The sequence below is a fragment of the Giraffa tippelskirchi genome, chromosome 1 (assembly GCF_054371585.1).
Source record: "Giraffa tippelskirchi isolate mGirTip1 chromosome 1, T2T-mGirTip1v1.2.pri, whole genome shotgun sequence".
In the NCBI taxonomy this organism is placed as follows: domain Eukaryota; kingdom Metazoa; phylum Chordata; class Mammalia; order Artiodactyla; family Giraffidae; genus Giraffa; species Giraffa tippelskirchi.
Window position 1 is genome coordinate 83196335 of NC_137275.1, and position 26795 is coordinate 83223129.

Genomic DNA, 26795 nt, shown 5'->3' on the forward strand with positions numbered 1-26795 from the left:
AAAACTGAGGAACTAGCCTGTCTATATCTGGGCAGCAGAGATGTAGAAGTGGAGTGGAGATATATCAAGCTTTATCTAGAGTAGAGGAAAGAAAAGAAAGTCTTCCAGAGGCTATTCATTGTACCAGTTCTCTCTATATCTTTCCCCAAAGCCTTCTGGATCTGAAAGGGTGTGAAATTTAATGTCCATGTGAGAAGGATTTGGGGAGGTGTGGGAGATTATAAAACCAGTCTTTATAAAATAATATGTCTATAATATTTAAAACAATGGCTCAAACCCCAGTATAGATTGGGAAAGTCAATGGAAAAGTAGCCTGTTGTGCTTAAACATATGATTTAGCATATGGTAAAATTGGCATTTCAAGTCAACAGGAGAAGAATATACTCAAAGTTCATTGGTACTAGAATCATGAGATTTGTAAATGATTATGTATCATACCTTCACAGTCTGGGCTCATGCAAATTTAAATGTTTAACTTTTTAAAATGGAACATTAGAATAAGTAGAAGAAAACAAAAGTGTATATCAGGTCTAGGATTTTACTTTAAGAAATCATCCTGGTTCTTCACAAATTAGTATATGAGATGATATTAATTGCATTGTTTTATTTAATAAGTATACTGATAGTCTTTTACATATTCTAGAAAGAACTTCTGATAATGCTATAGATTATGCCCAATATAGCAAAACAGAATGGTCATTTAAAAAAATTAGTTATATGATTCTAAAATGGCTACAATGCTTACAAAAATATCTACTTCAAGACTTACTCTACGATACATTCTATGCGGTAATTAAGATAATGTGGTACTGGTGAAAGAACAGACTAAGAGATAAATGGAACAGAATAAAAAGCCCCCAAAATGACCCACACAAATGCAGTCAACTCCTCTTTTTAAATTTTTTTTTAAATTGGAGTATATTTGCTTTACAATGTTGTCTTAGTTTCTGCTGCACAGAAACATGAATCAGCTATATGTTGACATATATCCCCTTCTTCTTAAGCCTCTCTCCCACCCACCCCTCCTCATTCCACTCCTCTGGTAGTCAACTGGTCTTTGACAAAGGAATAAAGATAATACAACAGAACAAAGACTGTCTTTTCAACAAACAGTGCTGTAACAACTGAACATCCAAATGCACAAAACGGATCTGAAAACACATAGTACACTCTTCATAAAAACTATCTAAATTGACCTAAATGTAAAATGCAAAACCAAGAAACTCAGAGGATAACATAGTAGAAAAACTAGATGATCTTGTGTTTGGAGATAACTTTTTAGGTATAATGTCAAAGGCATAACCGTAAAAGAAATAATTGATTAATAAGCCTTCATTAAAATTGAAAGCTTCTGTTCTACCAATGCTACTGGTCAAGAAAATGAGAAGGCAAGTAAAGACTGGGAGAAAACATTTGCAAGAGACATATCTGATAAACGAACATTATCAAAACATACAAAGAACTCTTAAAACTGAACAATCTGATTTTAAAATGGGCCAAAAATCTAAAGAGATATTTCAGCAAAGGTACGCACATACCAAATAGGCATGTGGAAAGATGCTCAGCACCAAATATCAGTGGGGAATTACAAATTAAACCAATTATACCACTACACATCTATTGGAATGGCCAAAATCTCAAACACTGACACCAAATAGTGGTGAGGATGTGGAACAAAAACTCATTCATTGCTGATCAGAACATAAAAGGATACACCTACTTTGGGACACTTTGGTGACTTCTTACAAAACTAAACTTATTCTTACTAGACAGGCCACATGATTTGTATTAATATTTACCCAAATGATTTGAAAACTTTTGTCTACAAAAAACTTCAACACAGACATTTATAGCAGTTTTATTCATAATTACCAAAACATGGAAGCAACAAAGATAAGCTTCAGTAGGTAAATGGATAAATACATTGTGGTACACCCAGACAATGAGATTTTATCCAGTGCCAAAAAGAAATGAGTTATCAAGCCATAAAACCTACTGAGGAAACTTAAATGCATATTACAAAAGAAGAGACGTTCAAAAGACATTATACTGTATAGTTCAACTATGGCATTCTGAAAAGGCAAAACCATGGAAACAGTAAAAAGGATGAGAGGTTACCTAGGATTAGTGGGGCACAAAGGATAAATAGTTGAAATATAAAGGATTTTTTAGAATAGGAAAACAAATATTTATGATCTTAGAATGCAGGGTAGATGTTTTATTATTAACCGAAGTATAGTTGATTTACAGTGTTGTGTTAATTTCTGCTCTACAGCAAAGTGTTTCAGTTACACGTACACACACACACACTTTTCCATTATGGTTTATCACAGGATATTGAATATACTTTGCTGTGCTATACAGTAGGATCTTGGTGCTTATCAAACTCTCACTCTAACCCCTCCCACCCCCTTGCACACCACATGTCTGTTCTCTATGACTGTGAGTCTGAGTCTTTCTGTTCCATAGATAAGTTCATTGGTGTCATATTTTAGATTCCACATGTAAGTGATATCATAAGGTATTTGTCTTTTTCTTTATTATTTAGTACAATGATCTCTAGTTCCATCTATGTTGCTGCAATTGGCATTGATCCATTCTTTTTATGGCTGAATAGTATTCCATTGTGTGTGTGTGTGTGTGTGTGCGCACACACACACAGATACCACATGTTCTTTATCCACCCGCCTGTCTGTGGACATCTATGTTACTGCAATGTCTTGGTTATTGTGAATAGTGCTGCTATGAACACAGGGGTGTATGTATCTTTTCAAATTGTCTGGATATATGCTCAGGGTGGGATTTCCGGATCATGCGGCAACTCTATTTTTAGTTTCATGAGGAACCTCCATTCTATTTCCATCGTGGTTGCACCAACTTACATTCCCACCAACAGTGTAGGGAGGGTTCCGTTTTCTCCACAATTTCTCCAGCATTTGTTATTTTTAGACTTTTTAATGATGGCCATTCTGACCAGTTTGAGATGGTGCCTCAAGGTAGTTTTTATTTTCACTTTTCTAATAATTAGTGATGTTTAGCATCTTTTCATACGTCTACTGGCATCCTCTGTTGTCTTGGGAGAAATCTCTATTAAGGTCTGCTGCCCATTTTTTGATTGGATTGTCTTACGTTGTTGAGTTGTATGAACTGTTAATGTATTTTGGAAATTAAGTCCTTGTCAGTCACATCATTTGCAAATACTTTCTCCTATTCCACAGGTTGTCTCTCCACTTTGTTTATTGTTTCCTTTGCTATACAAAGCTTGTACGTTTGATGAGGTTCCATTTGTTTATTTTTGCTTTTATTTCTATTGCCTGGGAGACTGACCTAAGAAAACGATGGTATGATTTACGTCAGAGAATATTTTGCCTATGTTCTCTTCTACAAGTTTTATGATGTTGTGTCTTATGTTTAAGGTTTTAAGCCATTTTGAATTTACTTTTGTGTATAGTTTGAAGGTGTATTCTAACTTCACTGATTTACATGCTGCTGTCCAATTTTTCCAACATCCCTTGCTGAAGAGACTCTTTCCCATTGTATATTCTTTCATCTGTTGTCAAAGATTAATTGATTGTACTGGTTTGGGTTTATTTATGGGTCCTCTATTCTGTTCCATTGACCTATATGTCTGTTTTTTGTACCAATACCATGCCATTTTGATCACTGTAGCTTTGTGGTATTGTATGATGTCTGGGAGGGTTATGTCTCCTGCTTTGTTCTTTTTCTTCAGGAATGCTTTGGCAATTCTGGGTCTTTAATGTTTTTATATAAATTTTAAGATTATTTGCTCTAGTTCTCTGAAAATTTTCATTGGTAACTTAATAGGGTTCACACTAAATCTGTAGATTGCTTTGGGTATAATAGCCATTATAACAATATAATTCCTCCCATCCAAGAGCATGGAATATTTTTCCATTTCTTTGAGTCATCATTCATTTTCCTTTATTAATGTTTTATAGTTCTCTGCATATAAGTCTTTCACCTCCTTGGTCAAGTTATTCTGAAGTATTTTACTTTTTTGGTGCAACTTTAAAAGTTTTTTTTTTAATATTTCCTTTCTTTTAATTAATTAATTTGGCTGTGTCAGGTCTTGTAGTACACAAGATCTTTATTATAGCAGTGGGATCTTTTGTTGCAGTGCATGGGAACTAAAACATGAGGGTTCAGTAGCTGTAGTGCATGGGTTTAGTTACCCTGTGGGATGTGGGATCTTAGTTCCCAACCAGGGATTGAACCCATGTCCCCTGCACTGGAAGGCAGCTTCTTAACCACTGAACCACCAGGGAAATTCCCTACATTCCCTTTCTGATATTTAATTGTTAGCATAAATAAATGTAATCAGTTTCTGTATGTTAACCTTGTATCCTGCTATCTTGTTGAATTTGATTATCAGTTCTAATAGTTTTTATGTGGAGTCTTTAAGGTTTTCTCAGATAGATACATAGATAGTATTATCATCACTACCTATAGAGAACATAATGCCATATGCATATATAATGAAAAATTTACCTTTTCCCTTCCAATTTAGATAATTTTTAGTTCTTTTTCTCACAGTATATAGAACTTCCAATATTATGTTGGACTGAAGTGGTGAGAGTGGGCATACTTGTGTTATTCTAATTTTAGTGGGAAGACATTCAGATTTTCACCATTATGATATCGGCTATGGGTTTGTCATAAATGACTTTTATTATGTTGAGATATGTTCCATCTATACCCACTTTGGTAAAAGATTTTATCATGAATGAATGCTGAAATTTGTCGTGTGTTTTTTCTGCATCTACTGAGGTTATCATGTGGGGTTTTTGTTGTTGTTGTTGATGTGGTATACCACATTGATTGATTTATGTATGTATTGATTTATGTATGGATGTATGTATGATTTATGTATGGATTTATGTATGGATTTATGTATGGATGTTGATCCATCCTTGTGAATTTGGGAGGACTCCAGCTAGATTGTGGTGTGTGACCTTCTTTATATGCTGTTGGATACAGTTTACTAATACTTTGTAGAGAATTTTTCCATCTACAAAAATCAAAGATATTTGCCTGTAATTTTCTTTTCTGGAAAACATATAAGACAAGGTTGACTACATGGAGACCAGATAGCATGCTACTAAAAAATCAATGGTTCAATAATTTAATCAAAGAGGAAATTTAAAATTGCCTTGAGACAAATGGCAGTGAACACACAACCATACAAAATCTATGAAATATAGCAAAAACAGTTCTTAGAATTATATAGCCTTCTTCAAAAAAACAAGAAAAATCCTTTCTGGAGGTATCTTTGTCTGGTGTGGGTTATCATGGTGATGGCAGCTTCATACAATGTCATACGATGTCTTTGGGAATGCTCCCTCCTCTTTAGTCTTTTGGAAAAATTTCATATGAGTTCTTTGTATGTTTGGGAGAAATTGCCTGTGAAGTCATCTGCTCCTGGACTTTTGTAGGGAGTTTATATATATATATATATATGTATGTGTATATATATATATATATATATATAATCTACATATATATATATGCACACACATATATAAATTACATATTCTATTTCACTTCTAATGCTTTGTGTCTTCAAATTACCTGTTTCTTCTTGATTCAATTTTGGTGGGCTGTAGGTTTCTAGAAACATTCCTTCTAGATTGTTGAATATGTTGGCATATAATTGTTCATGATAGTCTCACATATATATTTTTAATTTATGCATTATTCATTATTAATTCTTTTTCATTTCTCATTTTATTTGGGTTCTCTCCCTTTTCTTCTTGGTGAGCCTGGCCAGAGGTATGTTGCTTCTGTTTACACTTTCAGGGAATCAGGCCTTGGTCTTATTGATTTATTTCCTTGTTTTTTAAATCTCTATTTTATTACCTCTCTGAACTTTTATTATTTCCCTTCTTCTGCTGATTTAGATTTTGTTTGTTCTTCTTTTCTAATTCTTTTAGGTGGTAGGTGCATTGTTTATTTGAGATTATTCTTGTTTTTTTGAAGAAGGCTATATAATTCTAAGAACTGTTTTTGCTATATTTCATAGATTTTGTATGGTTGTGTGTTCACTGCCATTTGTCTCAAGGCAATTTTAAATTTCCTTTTTGATTAAATTATTGAACCACTGATTTTTTAGTAGCATGCTATCTGGTCTCCATGTAGTCAACCTTGTCTTATTTCTTTTCCTGTGGTTGATTTCTAGTTTCATGCTATTGTGGTAAGAAAAGATGAATGAAATAATTTCTATACTTGTAAATTTATTGAGGCTTGTTCTGTGCCCTTCTTTGTTGTTCAGCCACTAAATCATGTCCAACTCTTTGTGACCACATGGACTGCACCATGCCAGGCTTCCCTGTTCTTCACTGTCTCCTGGAGTTTGTTCAGACTCAAGTCCACTAAGTTGATGATGCCATCTCATCCTCTGTCACTCCCTTCTCTTCCTGCCCTCAACCTTTCCCAGTATCAGGCACTTTTCCAATGAATCAGCTCTTTGTATCAGGTGGCCAAAGTATTGGCACTTCAGCATCAGTCCTTCCAATGAATATTCAGTGTTGATTTCCTTTAGGATTGACTGGTTTGATTTCCTTGCTGTTCAAGGGATTCTCAAAAGTCTTCCCCAGCACCACAATTTAAAAGCATTTATTCTTTTGCCCTCAGACTTCTCTGTGGTCCAACTTTCACATCCATTTATGACTACTGGAAAAAGCATAGCTTTGACTATATGGACTGCTTTTTAATACCCTGTCAAGGTTTGTCATAGCTTTGTGCCCTAGTATGTAGTCAATCTGAGAGAATGTTCCATGTGCACTTGAAAAGACTGCATTCATTCTAGGGAATGTAATGTCTTGAAAATATTAAGTCTAATTTTTCTGTTGTATTATTTAGGATATCAGTTTCCTTATTGGTTTTCTATGTAGAAGATCATTCCATTGATGTGAACGGGGTATTAAATTCCCTGCTATTATTGTATTCATGTGAATTTCTCCCTCTATGTTTGTTAGTATTTGTTTTATGTGTTCGGGTGCTCCTATGTTAGATGCATATATGTCGATAAGAATAATATCCTCTTCTTGTATTGCTTTTTTTAACATTATATTGTGTCTTTATCGCCTTTGTGTTAAACTCGATTTTGTCTTGTGTAAGTACTGATTCCCCTCTTTCCTGTCATTTCCCTTTGCATAAAATATCTTTTTCCATCCTCTTACTTTCAGTCTATGTGTCCTCTGTCCTAAGTGAACTTTTATAGGCAGAAAGTTATAGGCTCTTGTTTTATTATTATTATCCAACCTGCAACTCTGTCTTTTGATTGCAGCATTTAATCCGTTGACATCTAATGTAATTACTGATAGATAAGTATCTACTGCCATTTTAAAGCTTGTTTTATAGTTGATTCTGTTTCTTCTTTGTACCTTTCTTATTGGTTTTCCTTTTGCAGTTTGGTGATTTCCTTTTATTTTATGCTTGTGTTCTCTTTTTTATTTTTGTGAATCTATTGTATATTTTTCACTTGTAGTTACCCTGTTTTTCAAGTATGTAACCCCCTCCTATATCTATTTCCTGTAGATCTATAGTCATATAGTTTCAACATTGTAAACAGAAGAATCTTTTCATTTTCTTACTCTCCTCCATACATTTTATGATTTTGCATGTCCACTTTTACATCTTCATGTTTATCCTTTTGTTGTTAATTCTGATTATCATCGTTTCCAAAAACATTTTTTTAATTAAAAAAATTTGGGGGGACTTCCCTGGAAGTCCAGTGGTTAGGACTCTGAATTCCCAATGCAGAGGGCTCAGCTTTGATACCTTGTAGGGGATCTCCTGCAAGCTGCATAGTGCAGTCAAAAATTTAAAAAATTTTTTTTACCATATACTGAGTTACTTAAGTGATACTTTCCAGTTGTGATTTTCATATAGCTTCTCATTTCTTTTCTGTTTAGAGAAGATCTTTCAACATTTAAGGATAGGTTTAGTATTGACGTATTCTTTTAGTGTTTTCTCTCTCTCCTTCTATTGTAAATGATAATCTTGCTGGGTAGAGTATTCTAGGTTACAGACTTTTCTCTTTCAGGACTTTGAATATATTTTGCCACATCCTTTGGTCTGCAATGATTCTATAGAGAAATAAGCTGATAGCCCTATGGGGGTTCCCTTGTAATTAACTCTGTTTTATCTTGCTGCCTTTAGTGTCCCCTCTTTATCTTTATTTTTTTTTCATTTTGTTTGGTGTAGGTCTATTTGGATTCATCTTCTTTGGAACCCTCTGTGCTTCCTATACTGGAATATCTGTTCTCTTCTTCAGACTGGGGAAATCTTCAGCCATAATTGCTTTAAATATATTTTCAATCCCTTTATCTCTTTCTTCTTCTTCTGGAATCCTTATTAGCATAGACTAGCATAGATGCTAATCTATATATTATCCTATAGGTCTCTTAGGTGCTTTTTTTAAAAAAAGGAGGGGGGGCTTAGTTCAGTTCACTTCAGTCACTCAGTCGTGTCTGACTCTTTGCGACCCCATGGACTACAGCATGCCAAACCTCCCTGTCCATCACCAACTCCTGGAGTCTACTCAAACTCATGTCCATTGAGTCAGTGATGCCATGCAACCATCTCATCCTCTGTCTTCCCCTTCTCCTCCCACATTCAATGTTTCCCAGCATCAGGGTCTTTTCAAATGAGTCAGTTCTTTGCATCAGTTGGCCAAAGTATTGGAGTTTCAGCTTCAACATCAGTCCTTTCAGTGAATATTCAGGACTGATTTCCTTTAGGATTGACTGGTTGGATAGCCTTGCAGTTCAAGGGACTTTCAAGAGTCTTCTCCAATACCACCATTCAAAAGCATCAATTCTTCAGCGCTCAGCTTTCTTTATAGTCCAACTCTCACATCCATACATGACTACTAGAAAAACCATAGCCTTGACTAGATGGACCTTTGTTGGCAAAGTAATGTCTCTGCTTTTTAATATGCTCTCTAGGTTGGTTATAACTTTTCTTCCAAGGAGCGTCTTTTAATTTCATGGCTGCAGTCACCATCTGCAGTGATTTTGGAGCCCCCAAAATTAAAGTCTGCCACTGTTTCCATCGTTTCCCCATCTATTTGCCATGAAGTGATGGGATCCGATGCCATGATCTTAGTTTTCTGAATGTTGAGTTTTAAGCAAACTTTTTCACTCTCCTATTTCACTTTCATCAAGAGGCTCTTTAGTTCTTTGCTTTCTGCCATAGGGTGGTGTCATCTGTATATCTGAGGTTCTTGATATTTCTCCTGGCAATCTTGATTCCAGCTTGTGCTTCATCCAGCCCAGCGTTTCTCATGATGTATGTTTCTCTGCATATAAGTTAAATAAGCCGGGTGATAATATAATGAATTCCATTATTCTATATTCCAAGTCACTTATTCATTCTTCTGAATTATCCATTCTGCTATTCATTGCCTTTAGCTCGGCTTTTGTCTCAGCAAATGAAGTTTCTAATCTTTGACTCCTTCTTATAGTTTCTAGTTACTTTTTTTTATAGTAAGCTGTATTTCTGTTGATAGCTTGTCTTAATTCCTTCAGTATTTTCATTATCTTCTTTTTGAACTTGGTATCTATTAAACCAAAGAGGTCTGCTTCATTGTTCTTTCATAGGAATGAATTTCTTGGTCTCTTCACTGGGAATGGTTTCTACGCTTCATTTTTTTTTTTTAACATTTCTCTTATTCTGCAAGTTTAGGAGTAAAATCACCTACCATGGTCTTGGAAGTCTATTTTATATGACAGCATCCAATTGTAGCTTGTGTGGGTTTAATATTTTTGGTGTGAGAGCTGTTTCTAATATGGATGCCTGCCTCCTTTTTCCTCAGTATGTGCCAGCCATTATTCCCTTGATAGGTGCTGTGTAGATGCAGTGGCCAATGCTCACCTCTATGGCAGGCCCAGGGTCCCTCCACATATGCCTTCAGTGGTGCCTACACCACACTCCAGCCCCTTCAAGCTGTCTCTGTGCAGCTAACCCCAGTCCTTTACCTGGGTCTGATCTCTGAAGCCTGAGCTTTAGCACCAAGTAGACACGTGTCTCAGTTTGGGGAACACAGGGTGCTGGCATGGACCATCCAGCAGGATGCAGGTCTCTCCACTCTGTAAACTGGCTGCTGTGCCATCCTCTGAGGATATAAAGCTCCCCCTCCATCCTGGTTGACTGCCCCACCAGTGATGAAGGGGGAGACTCCCCTAGGCTCAGGAATCTTTCTTTTCTCACAGTTCCCTCCGGGGGGCACAGGTCCCATCCTGATTCTTTCTCTTTTTTATTTTGTCCTACAGAGTTACATGGGGATTCTTCTTGCCCTTTCAGAAGTCCAAGGACTTCTTCCAGTGTTCAGTATGTATTCTTTGAGAATGGTTCCACTAATGTATTTTTAGGTATAGATGTATTTTTGATGTATTTGTGGCAGGAGATGAGTGTCACGTCCTACTACTCCACAATCTTAATCACTCCCCTCTGGATACAACTAATTATACATTTATCCAAACCCACAGAACATGTAACACCAAGAGTGAACACTGATGTAAACCATGGACTTCAAGTGATCATGATGTATCAGTGTTGTTTCACCAATTATAATATATGTACCACTGTGGTGTGGATGTTAACAGTGATGGAGGCTGGGTGAGGAAGATAGTATACAGAAACTTCCTGTATTTTTCACTCAATTTTACTATGAACATAAAATTGCTCTAAAAATAGTCTATTAAAAATGTGGAGTAATTATGACATTCATCTGAAAGAACAGACAAAAAGAATAGTAAATTTTTAAAAAGAATAATAAGGAGAATAACTTTTTCCTGCTTTAAATAATTTTTGCTATTGACTAATTTTTGTGGAAACAACTTTTATCAAACTCAAATGTTACAATGTCCTACGATTTTAATCTTAACCTCTTGTCAAACATTAATTCATCCTCTTGGACAATTTTTAATGTAATTTAATATAATTTTCTTTAATATAAGTTAAATAAAAATAAGGCATTCATAGTAATTATTCAAGAATACATCTATTGTTATGACTGAAGATACAAACTTAGAATCTGAGGATGGTATGTAATATAAAATAAGGAGTTAAAAGTTATTATACTGCAAATAAATTGCAAAAGAACAATAAACAAGTGTATGAAGAGACAGCTTAGGTTTGGAAAAAACTAAACTACATGATGACAAAGTAACAATATCCAAATAACTAATTTTTAACACTCTTTATACTATTAGGCAAACAAACAAAATGTTGTATGCATGATAGCACACAATCATGAGTTCTAAATTATTCAAAAGCATTTTCTAATTTTGTTGTTTGGTTACTAAGTCATGTCTGACTCTGCAACCCCCTGGACTGTAGCCTACCAGCCTCCTCTGTCCATTGGATTTCCCAGGCCAGAATACTGGAATGGGTTGCTATTTCCTTCTCCAAGAAATCTTCCTGATCCAGGGATTGAACCCACCTCTCCTGTTTGGCAGGCAGATTCTTTACCACTGAGGATGAAGTCATATGAATGGTAGCACATAATCATGAGTTCTTAACTAGGTGAAAACATCTTCTAATTAACAATTTGCTTTTTCTTAAACCATACCCAAGTAGGAAAAGTAGAAAGGCTGCTATCCTTGCTATGTGGAGACAAAAACATTTATTTTGTATTCCAAGCATTTTCCACATGGAGTTAGAATGAATATGAGATGGCTCTTAAGTGTACTTGATCTGCACTGAAGTCATGTTCAGATTGTAGCTTTCAGAATATAAAAATATCTGAAACTATTTGTCTGCAGCAGAGTCACCTAATGTCCACTTAGACTTTTTACATTCTGTGCTCTATGGTTTGTAAAACTGATTTAAGATTAATCTGAACTAAAGAACAATTTGTATGTACCATTTCATTGAAATTATGGTAAGTGCATTTGAAATTTGAATTATAATTGAAGTAAAATCAATACAGTGTTCAAAGTTATATTTTCTCTTTCAAACTCATAATGAAATAAAAGCTAAAATGCCTACATTCTAATTTGCCATGTTACAGTTTTCATTGAAATTATAAATAATACCGTATACATTTGTTATGTGAAATAAAACACACTGCCTAAGACATTTTAGTCCCAACAAATCATTAGGATATTTTTATTTATATGTTTGGTAGGATAACAACTATTCTATATCCTGGCATGATGAATGTCTTTTCATACCACCGTGGAATGTTAAAAAAAAAAAAAAAGCATTACATTGTTCCCTGTCAGAGAAGGATGAAAGGACAATTACTGGATAACTTTTGTACTACTGATTAGAAGTATGCATCTAGAAGAGAGAATGAACAAATATTGAAACTAAATTTACTAAATAGCTTCAACAAGGTCAATGTCCTGAAAGACAAGAAAGACTGAGCAACAGTTGTAGATTAAAAGAAAGTAAAGGAGCATGATGATTAAAGGCATTAGATGATCCTGGATATGGAATATTGTTAGATTAATTTAAAAAATTAGAATAAGGACTGTAGTAATGTAAAATCCCAGGATTTGATCACTATTTTGTTGTCATGTAGAGAACATCTTCATTGTCAGAAGACACATATTGAACTATTTGAAGATGAAACATTGTGATACTTTGTATATTCTAATGATTACACAGTACATAGTTCCAAAATAACAATAATAACATGAAAAATATGTGTATACATGTGTGAGAGTCAGTGTGTAAGAGAGACAAAGATAAAAAGATCAGAGAAGGTGCAAATGATACAAAATGCTTCCACTGGTGATTAAAGCTGGAATTTTTTCAAAATGTTGAAACAAAATTTAAATTCAAAACATGCTCTCTTCAGGACTTCAAGTATTCACTGGCTCTTAGCTAATATTCTGGTTACAATTTCTCTTTCCAGGGAATAAGAAACCCTCTGCCTGCTCCTCAGTCTTATCCTATGCAGTTCACAGGATGCCTCTTTTAAACAATATAAACTTTGATGTTAGCCTCAGATTTATTTTTCTCCTAAAAATTTGTAAAAATCTATATTGGCTGCTTTGGGTTCTGCTAGTCATCAAGTCTATTTGCATGAACTCCATCTACCACCCTTAAGTGTGGTGGTGGTTGGTGGTTTAGTCGCTAAGTCATGTCTGAATCTTGCGACCCCATTGACTGTAGCCTACCAGGCTCGTCTGTCCATGATTTTCTCCAGGAAAGAATACTGGAGTGGGTTGCCATTTCCTTCTCCAGGGGATCTTTCCAACCTAGGAATCAAACCTGGGTCTCCTACATTGCAGGTAGATTCTTTCCCAACTGAGCTATAAGGGAAGCCCACCCTTATGTGTACTAAAGATAGATATGTTTTTCCTACTATATTTCTGTCATTCTTCTCAAATAGTATGACCTTTTGATCTTTTCCTCTTTCAAATAGTTAGAGAGTGATATTACAAGAGGATTAGAGAAACAACATTATGCATCGTTTACTAAGGGCATGGAGTAGAAAGGGCACAGAGAGGGGGAAGGAGATGCAAATGGTATATGTTAACATTTGATATATATAGTCATTCTACATCATCCTTATAAAACACCATGGAATATTCCTCACAACTGGGTAATAGTAACTGAATTATGATTTAACTACAGAGAATTAGCTACAGTATTTGTAAATGGATATTTGACTTTATCCTCTTCTATCAACCCCCACAACCACATCTACCCACCTACCTATATCTCTATATTTTATATCTCTTCACATTCAGTAAAGCTATCCCTACTCCACTTAAGATTTCACCATTGCTTCCCAAGCCCAATATTTCATAGACTCTCTGCTTTATGTTTTCTACTTACTACTAATTTACATATTATATATTCTATTTTGTGTCTTGCTATACTTCTTATCTAGCTTACTTGAAGTAGTTTTTGTCTTTTGCTGTGTAGTAATAACTATTCCTGACCCAGAGACCTGAGAAGTTTTATGTTTCTTTGTTTTAACATTCTGAGGACTTCAGGTATTAATTTCTGGAAAATTCTCAGCTAAGATTATATGTGTATCTCTTTTCCACTTTATTCCCTTTTTCTGGAACTACTATTAGACATTGTTTAATCCTCTTAAACATTATTCATTTGTTTAAGTGTTTGCTAAACTATAATATACACAAAGAAAAATAGAGAAACACATATAACGAATCTCCAAAAAGTAAATACTATTGTGTAAGACAGACATAGGTTAAGAAATATTACCAGTCTTCCAAAAGGTTCCTATATGTAGTCATAACTTCCCAAATCCACTTCAGGGCCTGTAAGAGTCAAAAGTATCCTGACTTCTAAGACCATATTAGATAAGTTTTGCCTGAATTTGAACTTTACATAAGTAGAATCATACAGAGAATCTACTTTTGTACCTGGCTTCTTTCATTCAACAGTATGTTTGTGATATGTATTCATGCAGATTGTAGTTCATTCTCTTTTGTTTTGCATTCTTTTATATAAACAATGTATTTAATCCATTCCACTTCTAAGGACAATTCATAGGGTTTTTTTCCCCCAGATTTTTAACAATTATAAATAGTGCTGCTATCCATCATTATGCATGTCTTTTGATGTACATATGTACATGTTTCTGTTGGCTATATACCTAAAAGAGTAACTGTTGGGTCATAACATATCTATACTTTCAGTAGTCACGTCTTTGTGCATCATAACTTTGAGTACATAGAGCTCATTCCTTTTTGTCACTAAATTTTATTTCATTGTATAGATGTATCGCAGTTTGTTTTTCACTCACTTGTTGAATGACATCTTGGTTTCTCCCAGTCTTTAGAAATTAAGCATAAAGCGTCTATAAACATTTATGTACAGGTTTTTGTGTAGACATTAGTTTCACATCAGTTGGGTAAATACCTAGGAACGTAATTGCTGGATCGCTTGGTAAGACTGTATAGCTTTGTAAGAAAGTGTAAAATTATTTTCCAAACTATTTTCCATTCCCAACAATAATGAATTTTGTTCCTGCCCCTATAGTTCCACATCTTCATCAGCAATTTTCATTGACAGTTGTTTAGATTTTAGTAATTTTAATCGGTTTATGGTGGGATCATAGGCTCTTCTAATTTGCATTTCCTAATGATAAATAATGTTGATAAATTTTATATGCTTATTTGCCCTGTCACTGTGCCTGATATGTATCACTATATGATGGTAGTGATGAATAGTGGGTGAACTGAATTATTTCAAAGGTTATCTGTGAGGAATTGAAATGCATTATCATGTAGGCATATATTAATAGCCCAAAGGTCACATTTATGTCTGCTCCAATAATTGTGCTGTACTGTGCTTAGTCGCTCAGTTGTGCCTGGCTCTTTGTGACCCCAGGGACTATAACCCTCCAGGCTCCTCTGTCTGTGGGATTATCCAGGCAAGAATACTGAAGTGAGTTGCCATTCCCATTCTCCTTCGAATTAAATTGACTTAAGACAGATAAACAGGAAAAAAGCATATAAGTTTATCTAACACAAATTTTACATGACATGTAAGCCTTCATGAGTGGGGACTCAAAGAAATGGCAAAATCCAGGGTTTCTGTATTAGGTTGAGAAAAGAGAGACAATTGTGAAAAAGGAACTAACCCATGTGGAGAGGCCAAAGGGAGATAAGAATTATTTTAACAAGGTCTACTTGTACAGAGTTTTCTTAATCTTAGCTTCTCATCCTTAATGATGGGAATGTTACTTTTCTTCTGGTATAGGGAGGATATCTTTCACACGGAAATTTCATCTCCTGCCTGGAAAGTTGGGGTGTATTTTTTTGTTTATTGTCTTTGCCATTTTTCAAGTGACTTTAACTCAGAATAGAGAGTTTTTCAGAGTGGCTTATTTTAGGGTGGCATGTTCTGAACTCATTCACTCATAATGGAAATAATTATATTTCTTTTAATTCTTAGTAGAGAGGTTAAGACCATATTCTCTCAAGCTGTACTTTTGTAGACTTATAACCAGGCATTGCCTCTTAATAGTTCTGTGAATAGGCATCCGTGATTGGTTTAATTTTCCATTGATGGGAATGAGTAGTGGGAATTGGTGATTGGTTTAATTTTCCATTGATGGGAATGAGTAGTTCTTAGAAGGGAAGTGGGCACATAGTAAATGATCCACATCTGTTAGATATCTGTAATATTTGAATATTTTTATTTCTCTGAGGATTTTAGATGCTTATTTATTTTTTATACAAAAGTTTTTACTCTCTAGATAGATAAATTGATCACATTTGTCTTTTGTGGGTTTCTTCCATTTTATGGTTACATTATTCCATTATTCACACTCTCCTAGAGGTTAATGAAATCATCCTAAAAGTATATGAAGAACACAGTAAAAAATGTTAGAATGAATAAAAAAAGAAACTGGAGATCTTTTTCCATGTCCTTTCAGAAGACTAGATCATAGATTATTCAATGCCATAAATCATGCATTGAAGTGTGAAATAAGATTATCTATAAGTTGAGAAATACAGAGTTTGTTAAACATATTTGCAATAGACTTTTTCGCACCCATGTTAGTATAGTCAAAATGCACAAATGTGTGAAGAAAAAAAAAAGTTAACATTTTAGTGACATTTTTTAAAAGTTCACAACATTCAAAAGAAATATTATAGCTGAGAAATGTAAAATGACTAAGTTATCTCTAGTATCTGAAAAAGGTCATGAGAATTGCATAGCCACTCAATTTAACCCCATCTTATGGGAGAGTTTTAACCAGGCAGTGCTTTGACATTATTATAGATGGAAGTTAGAAACCAGATTCACTGAATACATTTAAAGTCTTCTAAAATAACCATTTTTGGTTTTCATGATCCCTCTAAAAGAGTTTTTTTATTTTGTAATTAAATTGTTAAAAAGTATAGGATTAAAAGAATACAAAATATTTTAATTTGGATAAAAGCATGCAAATTCTTAATTATATATTATTGTAATTACTCTTCTTTTATTTATACAGAAAGTATAAAAGTATCAAAAGTATCACTTTTACCAAAAGTATCACTGTTCATTTACTAATGACAAAAGTAGAAGAGACTAACCAGATGATGATTCACCAAAAGAAGTTTTCCATTTAAATTACATGTATAATATATTCAAAAATTCATTTTACAGTCATATTGACTATATTGACATTTTACAGTCATATAGCACTCATGGTATATGAACCATAAAGCATATCAATAACAAAGTAATTTTTGAAACCTATGGAAAGGACACTAATCTGTTAAGCAATTATATTAAAAATGGAAAATGGAGAGGAAAAAATGAGAAAGCTAGTAAATAGGTTAAAAAATTTAAACTATTTTTGATGACTGGGTTCAGGAAATATTTGTAAATTCAGTAGACAAATGCAAATAATTAAATTGTGATCAAGGAACACTGCCAGGAGCTGGACAATAAATAAAAGTCATGCTATGACTTAAATAAGAATATGGTTGATGAAGTTTATTGAAACTACTTTGGCTTTTTTTTTTTTCCTCTTTTTAAGATAGAACTCTGTATACTGCAGTAAGAATGGATTCTTTACTTGATAAAGCTTCTCTCCGGAAAACTGTAGACTGTAATATCTCTAATAGAAGAAAGTAAGGTGATAGGAAAAAGATGCACTAGCATATTTAAAGAATGTTACTATATATCCTCTTAAAACTAAATCCTGTGACTAAGTTATACTTTAACAGCCTACCATCAATGTCTTGTATAAACAATGAAAGCTAAAAGAAATAAATGTTTATGATGTTAATACATTAGTGCATAAAATATTTCTGTTACACATTTTTCCTCATTTAATGATTTATTTAAAAATATGTGATATGACAAATGTGTATTGTCTTATTAAAATTTGAAAGTAATAAGTGATTTAAAATTTTCAGTCTTTTCTCCTTCCATGCTGTGCACCATTCTCTCTTAAATTCCTAAATATATAACATGCTGCTGCTGCTGCTGCTGCTAAATCGCGTCAGTCGTGTCCGACTCTGTGCGACCCCATAGACGGCAGCCCACCAGGCTCCGCCGTCCCTGGGATTCTCCAGGCAAGAATACTGGAGTGGGTTGCCATTTCCTCCTCCAGTGCATGAAAGTGAAAAGTGAAAGCGAAGTCTCTCAGTCGTGTCTGACTCTTCGCGACCCCATGGACTGCAGCCTACCAGGCTCCTCCGTCCATGGGGTTTCCCAGGCAAGAGTACTGGAGTGGGGTGCCATTGCCTTCTCCGATATAACATGCACTTCTACATAAAGTTCTGTCTGAAGGCTTCGAGCTTTTTAGGAAGAAGAGATATTTTAAAGTGGTAATAAATAGTTCCAAGTTTCTCTGGAGGTGGTCATGATAAACCTGATCCCTAAACTACTAAATTTCTTTCTTTGCCCTATAAACACTATAGAGCAGCAAACGTCCTCCCCACCACACCCCCCCCATCTCCCTAGTTTCAGCTGAATCCCATTTCCTTCCCTTTAGGCAAAGAAAGCTCTTCCATGGGTCAAATAGTCTTGCCATAATTTGGTCTATGCAGTGGAACTGGAAAATGAAGAAAAAGATATTTGAGAGATGTATTTTATTAGTGAATCTGCTTTCAGATTTCTCACAGATGACTACAAATTGTAAACTCCTTTCTCTGTACCGTCTAGCTTCTCTTGCTGCAGTCCATGGGGTCGCAGAATTGGACACGACTGAGTGAGTGAACTGAACTGATAGCAAAACTTCAACAAAAAACATGTACGACCATAGTTTAGTACATTCAAAACTTTATGGTATTTGGGTCAGACAATTAAATGTGTTGCCACTTTTCTAGAAAATATGGGTCAGAAAAACAAAGATTGGAAATACACCCACATGGCAAGAAGCATTTTTAAAAACTCAGGTAAAAAATATATATATAATAAAATTCATGTAGTATTAAAATTTGCCCACTTACTGGCTGAACAGAGTGCTCAGTTATCTATAATAACAACCCAATAATGTTCATACATTTTTTAAAATATATCTTAATACCTTATAGTAAAAACTGAGTTCAATTTGAAGAATTTGGATTTGGAATTACTGTTGTCATTTTTTACTACATTTTGAATAAAATGAAATAAAACCTGAAATTATATTATTGAATCGAGATATTCAATAATAACATCTGGAATAGAGAGTTGGTGATTCATTGGAAACATTGGGTGAGTTCTCCAGTTAAATATGGTAGTGATGTACAGGAAAGGGTCAAAAATAACTGGTGGGATGTTGCTATAGCTCACTATTAGAGCAGGTATAGTGGGAGAGCAGAATCAAAGAGAAAGATACTGTTTAGTTCTAGATATCTGGGGTCTGAGATGTCTGAGGGAGAGCTAGGACAATGAAGGCAGGAGGCAGCTGGCCATTTAAGTCTATCACTCACAGGATGGGAGGGATAAAATTAGTTGTTTCTAGCTCATGACTACAAAGAAGACAAAAAAAAAAAAAGGCAAAACCGAATCGAAAGATCAAGCTTCAATAGCCAAAAAGGAAGACTGGAGAAATGCACACATAGAGAGTACAGAAGCTAAAATATTGAGACAGAAACCTCTGTCAGGAACTCAGGAAGGTGAGGGGGTACAAGTGCCTACAAAAGGTTTTGTTATTCCTTGCTACTTTTATGTCCTAGTCAGGGCATTGTGAGGGAAGGATCAGACAGAATTTAAAGGACCAGTAACCAAATGAACAGACAAGGAGAATACTTTGAGCATGCGTCATTTCTAAAAGCTATGAGTATAGAGAAATGGAAATTAACATTGAGTAGAACCACTATATTTAATAAGCTATGATTATGGGAGACTTCAGCTTGTACAATACATGTGTTCATTTTATAAAACAAACTGAAAGTAAAGCTTGAGACAATTATTTTGTGATTTGGATTCAAGTCTTCTCTCAGGAGACAGAGAATTAACAATAAATTTTTAAAAAAATGGAAGCAATGAGATTAGGGAAATATTGTGGATGAACTCTTTAATGGGAGCTATGTAATTCCACAAAACACCTGATTGAGATCTGACATATATTTGCTTTGCTGATATGTGCTGCTTTGTCAAAGTTTTTCACTAAATATTCTGTGATTTATAATGAGGAAAAATTTCATAATTTTGCAAAGGAGAATGTCATATGTTTTATATATAATAGTATTTTTCAGTGTACATTCAGGTCAGTTCAGCCACTCAGTCGTGTGCGACTCTTTGCAACCCCATGAATCACAGCACGCCAGGCCTCCCTGTCCATCACCAACTCCCAGAGTTTACCCAAACTCATGTCCATTGAGTCGGTGATGCCATCCAGCCATCTCATCCTCTGTCGTCCCCTACTCTTTCTGCCCCCAATCCTTCCCAGCATCAGGGTCTTTTCCAATGAGTCAACTCTTCGCATGAGGTGGCCAAAGTATTGGAGTTTCAGCTTCAACATCAGTCCTTCCAATGAACACCCAGGGCTGATCTCCTTTGGGATGGACTGGCTGGATCTCCTTGCAGTCCAAGGGACTCTCAAGAGTCTTCTCCAACACCACAGTTCAAAAGCATCAATTCTTTGGCGCTCAGCTTTCTTCACAGTCCAACTCTCACATCCATACATGCTGCTAAGTCACTTCAGTTGTGTCCGACTCTGTGCGACCCCATAGATGGCAGCCCACCAAGATCCGCCGTCCCTGGGATTCTCCAGGCAAGAACACTGGAGTGGGTTGCCATTTCCTTCTCCAATGCATGAACATGAAAAGTGAAAGTGAAGTCACTCAGTCGTGTCCGACTCTTAGTGACCCCATGGACTGCAGCCTACCAGGCTCCTCTGTCCATGGGATTTTCCAGGCAAGAGTACTGGAGTGGGGTGCCAATGCCTTCTCCGAAAAACCATAGCCTTGACTAGACGGACCTTTGTTAACAAAGTGATGTCTCTGCTTTTTAATATGCTGTCTAGGCTGGTCATAACTTTCCTTCCAAGGAGTAAGCGTCTTTTAATTTCATGGCTGCAATCACCATCTGTAGTGACATTAGGAAAGGTAATTCTTAAAATATATGATTTATGATACAAAATGCATCTTTATAGAATTTGTATACACTATTATGGGCTTCTCCAGTGGCTCAGCTGTAAGAATCCACCTGCCAATGCAGGAGACGCAGTTTCAATCCCTGGGTTGGGAAGATGATCTGGAGAAGGAAATGGCAACCCACTCCAGTATTCTTGCCTGGGAAATCCCATGGACACAGGAACTGGTGGGCTACAGTCTTTAGGGTTGTAGAGTCAGACATGACTTAGCAACTAAACAACAACAACAATTATATCATGTAGAATATATTGATTATCACAAAGTCTAAACTTTAGTCTGATTTATCTGTGTTTCCTAACCACAAGTGTCTCTTGACCATAGTCTCTAGTTGGAACAATAAAAGGAAATGGTAATAGTCACATTATTAAAATAATATGCTATTTGTATTATTTCGATGTTTTTCAAACAATCTTCAGAATTATACAGGTCACTGAAGTGATTCCTTTCTATGGCATACATTGTATCCACAGTAAAATACTAAAATACTACTCAGGAGACCCATAGCGATTCTGAGAAGGTGCCCCAGGGACTCTCTTGCATGTGAGTCTAAGGAGAAAAGGAGTAGCATGCAGGGCAGGGTAGCCACCCAACCATTCCCTGTAACAACTGCAGTTGTATCTGTTTATCCTATTTGACTTATTAAAATAGTAATTTTAAGACAGTATTTCACTGTTGGGGAAAAAATGAAAACTAATATTCCAAGAAGAGAGTCATAGCAGTTAAGGCTTAATACTGTAAATAGAATACCGCTTGAATTTGAAGAAAACATTTTCTGAGTGTTTATTGATTTATCTAAGCACTGTTATTTCTTCAGTTTCACATATAATGCAAAACCAAATTTTATAAGGCAAGCAGATCTAATTGGTAAGTAGATTTCTTTCTTCCTTTTGAACTCTCAAATTAGATATGCATAAAATATACATCATGCAAAATTTCAAACTGGCCTGTTTGAGAATACTGATGTTTATATTGAGTGTATGCACCATGTATAAAACTCAGGCTATTTGGAATACATATGAAGTCAAGTTACATAATTTGATAAATAGCACAACAGAGGATAATGCATATTTAACATTTAGAAAATCATGTAACTGAATTTTGAAATGGTTTAATTTGTTTATGTTTAGTCTAAAAAGATCAGAAGGAAGAAATATCTGCTTATGGAATGATATACGCCAGGGGTTTAACATTGGTTGTCCTTTTTGAGATAGAATTCAACATTCTATTAACTTTCTTGAATATTTCATTTTTATGAATATACATTTCTATTGTGATGAAAGTAGATTTAAAAAAAGAAAAATGTTGTTTATAATAGTTACTGTCACTCCCAGAGCGCGCGCGCACACACACACACACACACACACATATACATATATATACAAAAAAAAAACTCAATATGTGCTACAAACACACAGGTGCACACACATTCTTTGTTAATGGCAAATAATTAAGCAGAGAAAAGTCTAAAATTGAGATATGAGAGAAGTTACAGGTTTGGTAATTAGTTACTCAAACATTTATTTTTCTATTTAGATATAATTGACATATAATATTATATTAATTTCTTAACTGAAAGTGGAAAATGGAAAAATCGTGGAGGGAGGGTGATAGTGGACACTCTGGCAGGGAGAGGCAGCATCACTGATGTTATTTAGAATTGCCAGCTCATAGTGATAATAAAAATCCAACTAACTTTTAGTGAGTGTGATTATTATCTTTAGATTTTTTTCAATATACTTTCTTATTACTTGCATGTAAGACAGACTTTTCCTACCACCCTTCCTTTTGGTACACCAGAAACATGGAACATGTTTAAAGAGGAGAAAGTCTCACCAGTGGATCAGAAGACTTTGAGTTTCAAACAAAAGGCTCAATTAATATCTATCATGAATTTCCCTTTTATGACACCAAAGTTTTTGAATAAATTGTATTTTTTAAAGGTAAAAACAACTAACCCTCTCCCAGCAGGCAACAAATAACTTTTCCATGTGGATCCATCTGTAATTTTCTCTTTGCTGAATTAAATTATACACATATAGATTTCTCATAAACATATGGCATTACATAACATAACAAATTTTAATTGCTTGTTTACTTAATGTATCATAATATCTCTATAAGACAATACAGCATCAATTCAGTATTCATTTTCTGTTTTATCATATTTGTAGTATAGATACTACTATCATTTATTCAGGTACTGCTATAGATAGACATGAGGATTGTTTTGAGTTTGCTGCCTACAAAAATATTGAATAGCCATCTCTAGAAATAAATCTTTATAAATTATTTTTAAGGATGTTTTCTAAAATTGGAATGTGATGGGGCAAATAAACACTGTTTCTCCAGAAATGTTGTAATACTAGATATTTTTATTGTTCCCTACTTGTGCCAAACATATTGTGAAGACAGTAGCCCACCGTTTCAATTCACATTTTTTTTTTTTTTTATAAATTTATTTATTTTAGTTGGGGGCCAATCACTTCACAACATTGCAATAGTTTTTGCCATACATTGACATGAATCAGCCATGGGTTTACATGTGTTCCCCCTCCTGGACCCCCCACCCACCTCCCTCCCCATCCCATCCTTCTGGATCATCCCATTGCCCCGGCCCTGAGCCCTTGTCTCATGCATCGAACATGGAATGGTGTTCTGTTTCACATATGATAATATACATGTTTCAATGCTATTCTCCCAGAACGTCCCACCCTCACCTTCTCCCTCAGAGTCCATAAAATTGTTCCATGCATCTGTGTCTCTTATTCTGTCTCGCATATAGGGTTATCGTTACCATCTTTCAAATTCCATATATATGCATTAGTATACTGTATTGTTGTTTTTCTTTCTGGCTTACTTCACTCTGTATAATGGGCTCCAGTTTCATCCATCTCAGTAGAACCGATTCAAATGTATTTTTTTTAATGGCTGAGTAATATTCCATTGTGTATATGTACCACAGCTTCCTTATCCATTCGTCTGCTGATGGACATCTAAGTTGCTTCCATGTCCTGGCTATTGTAAACAGTGCTGCGATGAACATTGGGGTACACGCGTCTCTTTCAATTCTGGTTTCCTCGGTGTATATGCCCAGCAGTGGGATTGCTGGGTCATATGGCAGTTCTATTCCCAGTTTTTTAAGGAATCTCCACACTGTTCTCCATAGTGGCTGTACTAGTTTGCATTCCCACCAACAGTGTAAGAGGGTTCCCTTTTCTCCACACCCTCTCCAGCATTTATTGCTTGTAGACTTTTGGATAGCAGCCATTCTGACTGCTGTGAAATGGTACCTCATTGTGGTTTTGATTTGCATTTCTCTAATAATGAGTGATGTTGAGCATCTTTTCATGTGTTTGTTAGCCATCTGTATGTCTTCTTTGGAGAAATGTCTGTTTAGTTCTTTGGCCCATTTTTTGATTGGGTCGTTTATTTTTCGGGAATTCAGCTGCAGAAGTTGCTTGTATATTTTTGATATTAATTGTTTGTCTGTTGCTTCATTTGCTATTATTTTCTCCCATTCTGAAGGCTGTCTTTTCACCTTGTTTATAGTTTCCTTTGTTGTGCAAAAGCTTTTAATTTTAATTAGGTCCCATTTGTTTATTTTTGCTTTTATTTCCAATATTCTAGGAGGTGGGTCATGGAGGATCCTGCTGTGATTTATGTCAGAGAGTGTTTTGCCTATGTTTTCCTCTAGGAGTTTTATTGTTTCTGGTCTTACATTTAGATCTTTAATCCATTTTGAGTTTATTTTTGTGTACGGTGTTAGGAAATGTTCTAGTTTCATTCTTTTACAAGTGGTTGACCAGTTTTCCCAGCACCACTTGTTAAAGAGATTGTCTTTTCTCCATTGAATATTCTTGCCTCCTTTGTCGAAGATAAGGTGTCCATAGGTGCGTGGGTTTATCTCTGGGCTTTCTATTTTGTTCCATTGATCTATATTTCTATCTTTGTGCCAGTACCATACTGTCTTGATGACTGTGGCTTTGTAGTAGAGCCTGAAGTCAGGCAGGTTGATTCCTCTAGTTCCATTCTTCTTCCTCAAGATTGCTTTGGCTATTCGAGGTTTCTTATATTTCCATACAAATTGTGAGATGATTTGTTCTAGTTCTGTGAAAAATACCATTGGTAGCTTGATAGGGATTGCATTGAATCTATAGATTGCTTTGGGTAGTATACTCATTTTCACTATATTAATTCTTCCAATCCATGAACACGGTATATTTCTCCATCTGTTTGTGTCCTCTTTGATTTCTTTCATCAGTGTTTTATAGTTTTCTATATATAAGTCTTTTGTTTCTTTAGGTAGATATATTCCTAAGTATTTTATTCTTTTTGATGCAATGGTGAATGGTATTGTTTCCTTAATTTCTCTTTCTGTTTTCTCATTATTGGAGTATAGGAATGCAAGGGATTTCTGTGTGTTAATTTTATATCCTGCAACTTTACTATATTCATTGATCAACTCTAGTAATTTTCTAGTAGAGTCTTTAGGGTTTTCTATGTAGAGAATCATGTCGTCTGCAAACAGTGAGAGTTTTACTTCTTCTTTTCCTATCTGTATTCCTTTTATTTCTTTTTCAGCTCTGATTGCTGTGGCCAAAACTTCCAAAACTATGTTGAATAGTAGTGGTGAAAGTGGGCATCCTTGCCTTGTTCCTGACTTTAGGGGAAATGCTTTCAATTTTTCACCATTGAGGATAATGTTTGCTGTGGGTTTGTCATATATAGCTTTTATTATGTTGAGATATGTTCCTTCTATTCCTGCTTTCTGGAGGGTTTTTATCATAAATGGATGCTGAATTTTGTCAAAGGCTTTTTCTGCATCTATTGAGATAACCATATGGTTTTTTTCTTTCAATTTGTTAATGTGGTGTATTACATTGATTGATTTGCGGATGTTAAAAAAACCTTGCATTCCTGGGATAAAGCCCACTTGGTCATGATGTATGATCTTTTTAATATGATGTTGGATTCTGTTTGCTAGAATTTTATTAAGGATTTTTGCATCTATGTTCATCAGTGATATTGGCCTGTAGTTTTCCTTTTTTGTGACATCTTTGTCTGGTTTTGGAATTAGGGTGATGGTGGCCTCATAGAATGAGTTTGGAAGTTTACCATCTTCTGCAATTTTCTGGAAGAGTTTGAGTAGGATAGGTGTTAGCTCTTCTCTAAATTTTTGGTAGAATTCCGCTGTGAAGCCGTCTGGTCCTGGGCTTTTGTTTGCTGGAAGATTTCTGATTACAGTTTCGATTTCCGTGCTTGTGATGGGTCTGTTAAGATCTTCTATTTCTTCATGGTTCAGTTTTGGAGAGTTATACTTTTCTAAGAATTTGTCCATTTCTTCCAAGTTGTCCATTTTATTGGCATATAGCTGTTGGTAGTAGTCTCTTATGATCCTTTGTATTTCTGTGGAGTCTGTTGTGATCTCTCCATTTTCATTTCTAATTTTGTTGATCTGATTCTTCTCCCTTTGTTTCTTGATGAGTCTGGCTAATGGCTTATCAATTTTGTTTATCTTCTCGAAAAACCAGCTTTTAGTTTTGTTGATTTTTGCTATGGTCTCTTTTGTTTCTTTTGCATTTATTTCTGCCCTAATTTTTAAGATTTCTTTCCTTCTACTGACCCTGGGGTTTTTCATTTCTTCCTTCTCTAGTTGCCTTAGGTGTAGAGTTAGTTGATTTATTTGATTTTTTTCTTGTTTCTTGAGGTACGCCTGTATTGCTATGAACCTTCCCCTTAGTATTGCTTTTACAG

General features: G+C 35.1%; 2 protein-coding genes across 32 annotated transcripts in view; one reads left to right on the forward strand and one right to left on the reverse strand.

Moving 5' to 3' along the window:
• Positions 1-26795, forward strand: part of LOC145547098 (uncharacterized) — a 745699-nt gene that overhangs the window by 606185 nt on the left and 112719 nt on the right. For 5 of the 26 annotated variants that reach the window (XR_014083575.1, XR_014083537.1, XR_014083565.1 and 2 more), the window contains one exon: positions 10296-10353. The exons of 20 other annotated variants lie outside the window; for them this stretch is intronic. The gene's annotated coding sequence lies outside the window, so the exon portion shown is untranslated. Of the gene's footprint in view, positions 1-10295; positions 10354-18621; positions 18668-26795 lie in introns of those variants that run through there. One more of the 26 variants, XR_014083619.1, reaches the window with a different exon arrangement.
• The window catches only part of STPG2 (sperm tail PG-rich repeat containing 2), a 601931-nt gene that overhangs the window by 46999 nt on the left and 528137 nt on the right, over positions 1-26795 (reverse strand). The gene's annotated exons all lie outside the window — the stretch shown is intronic.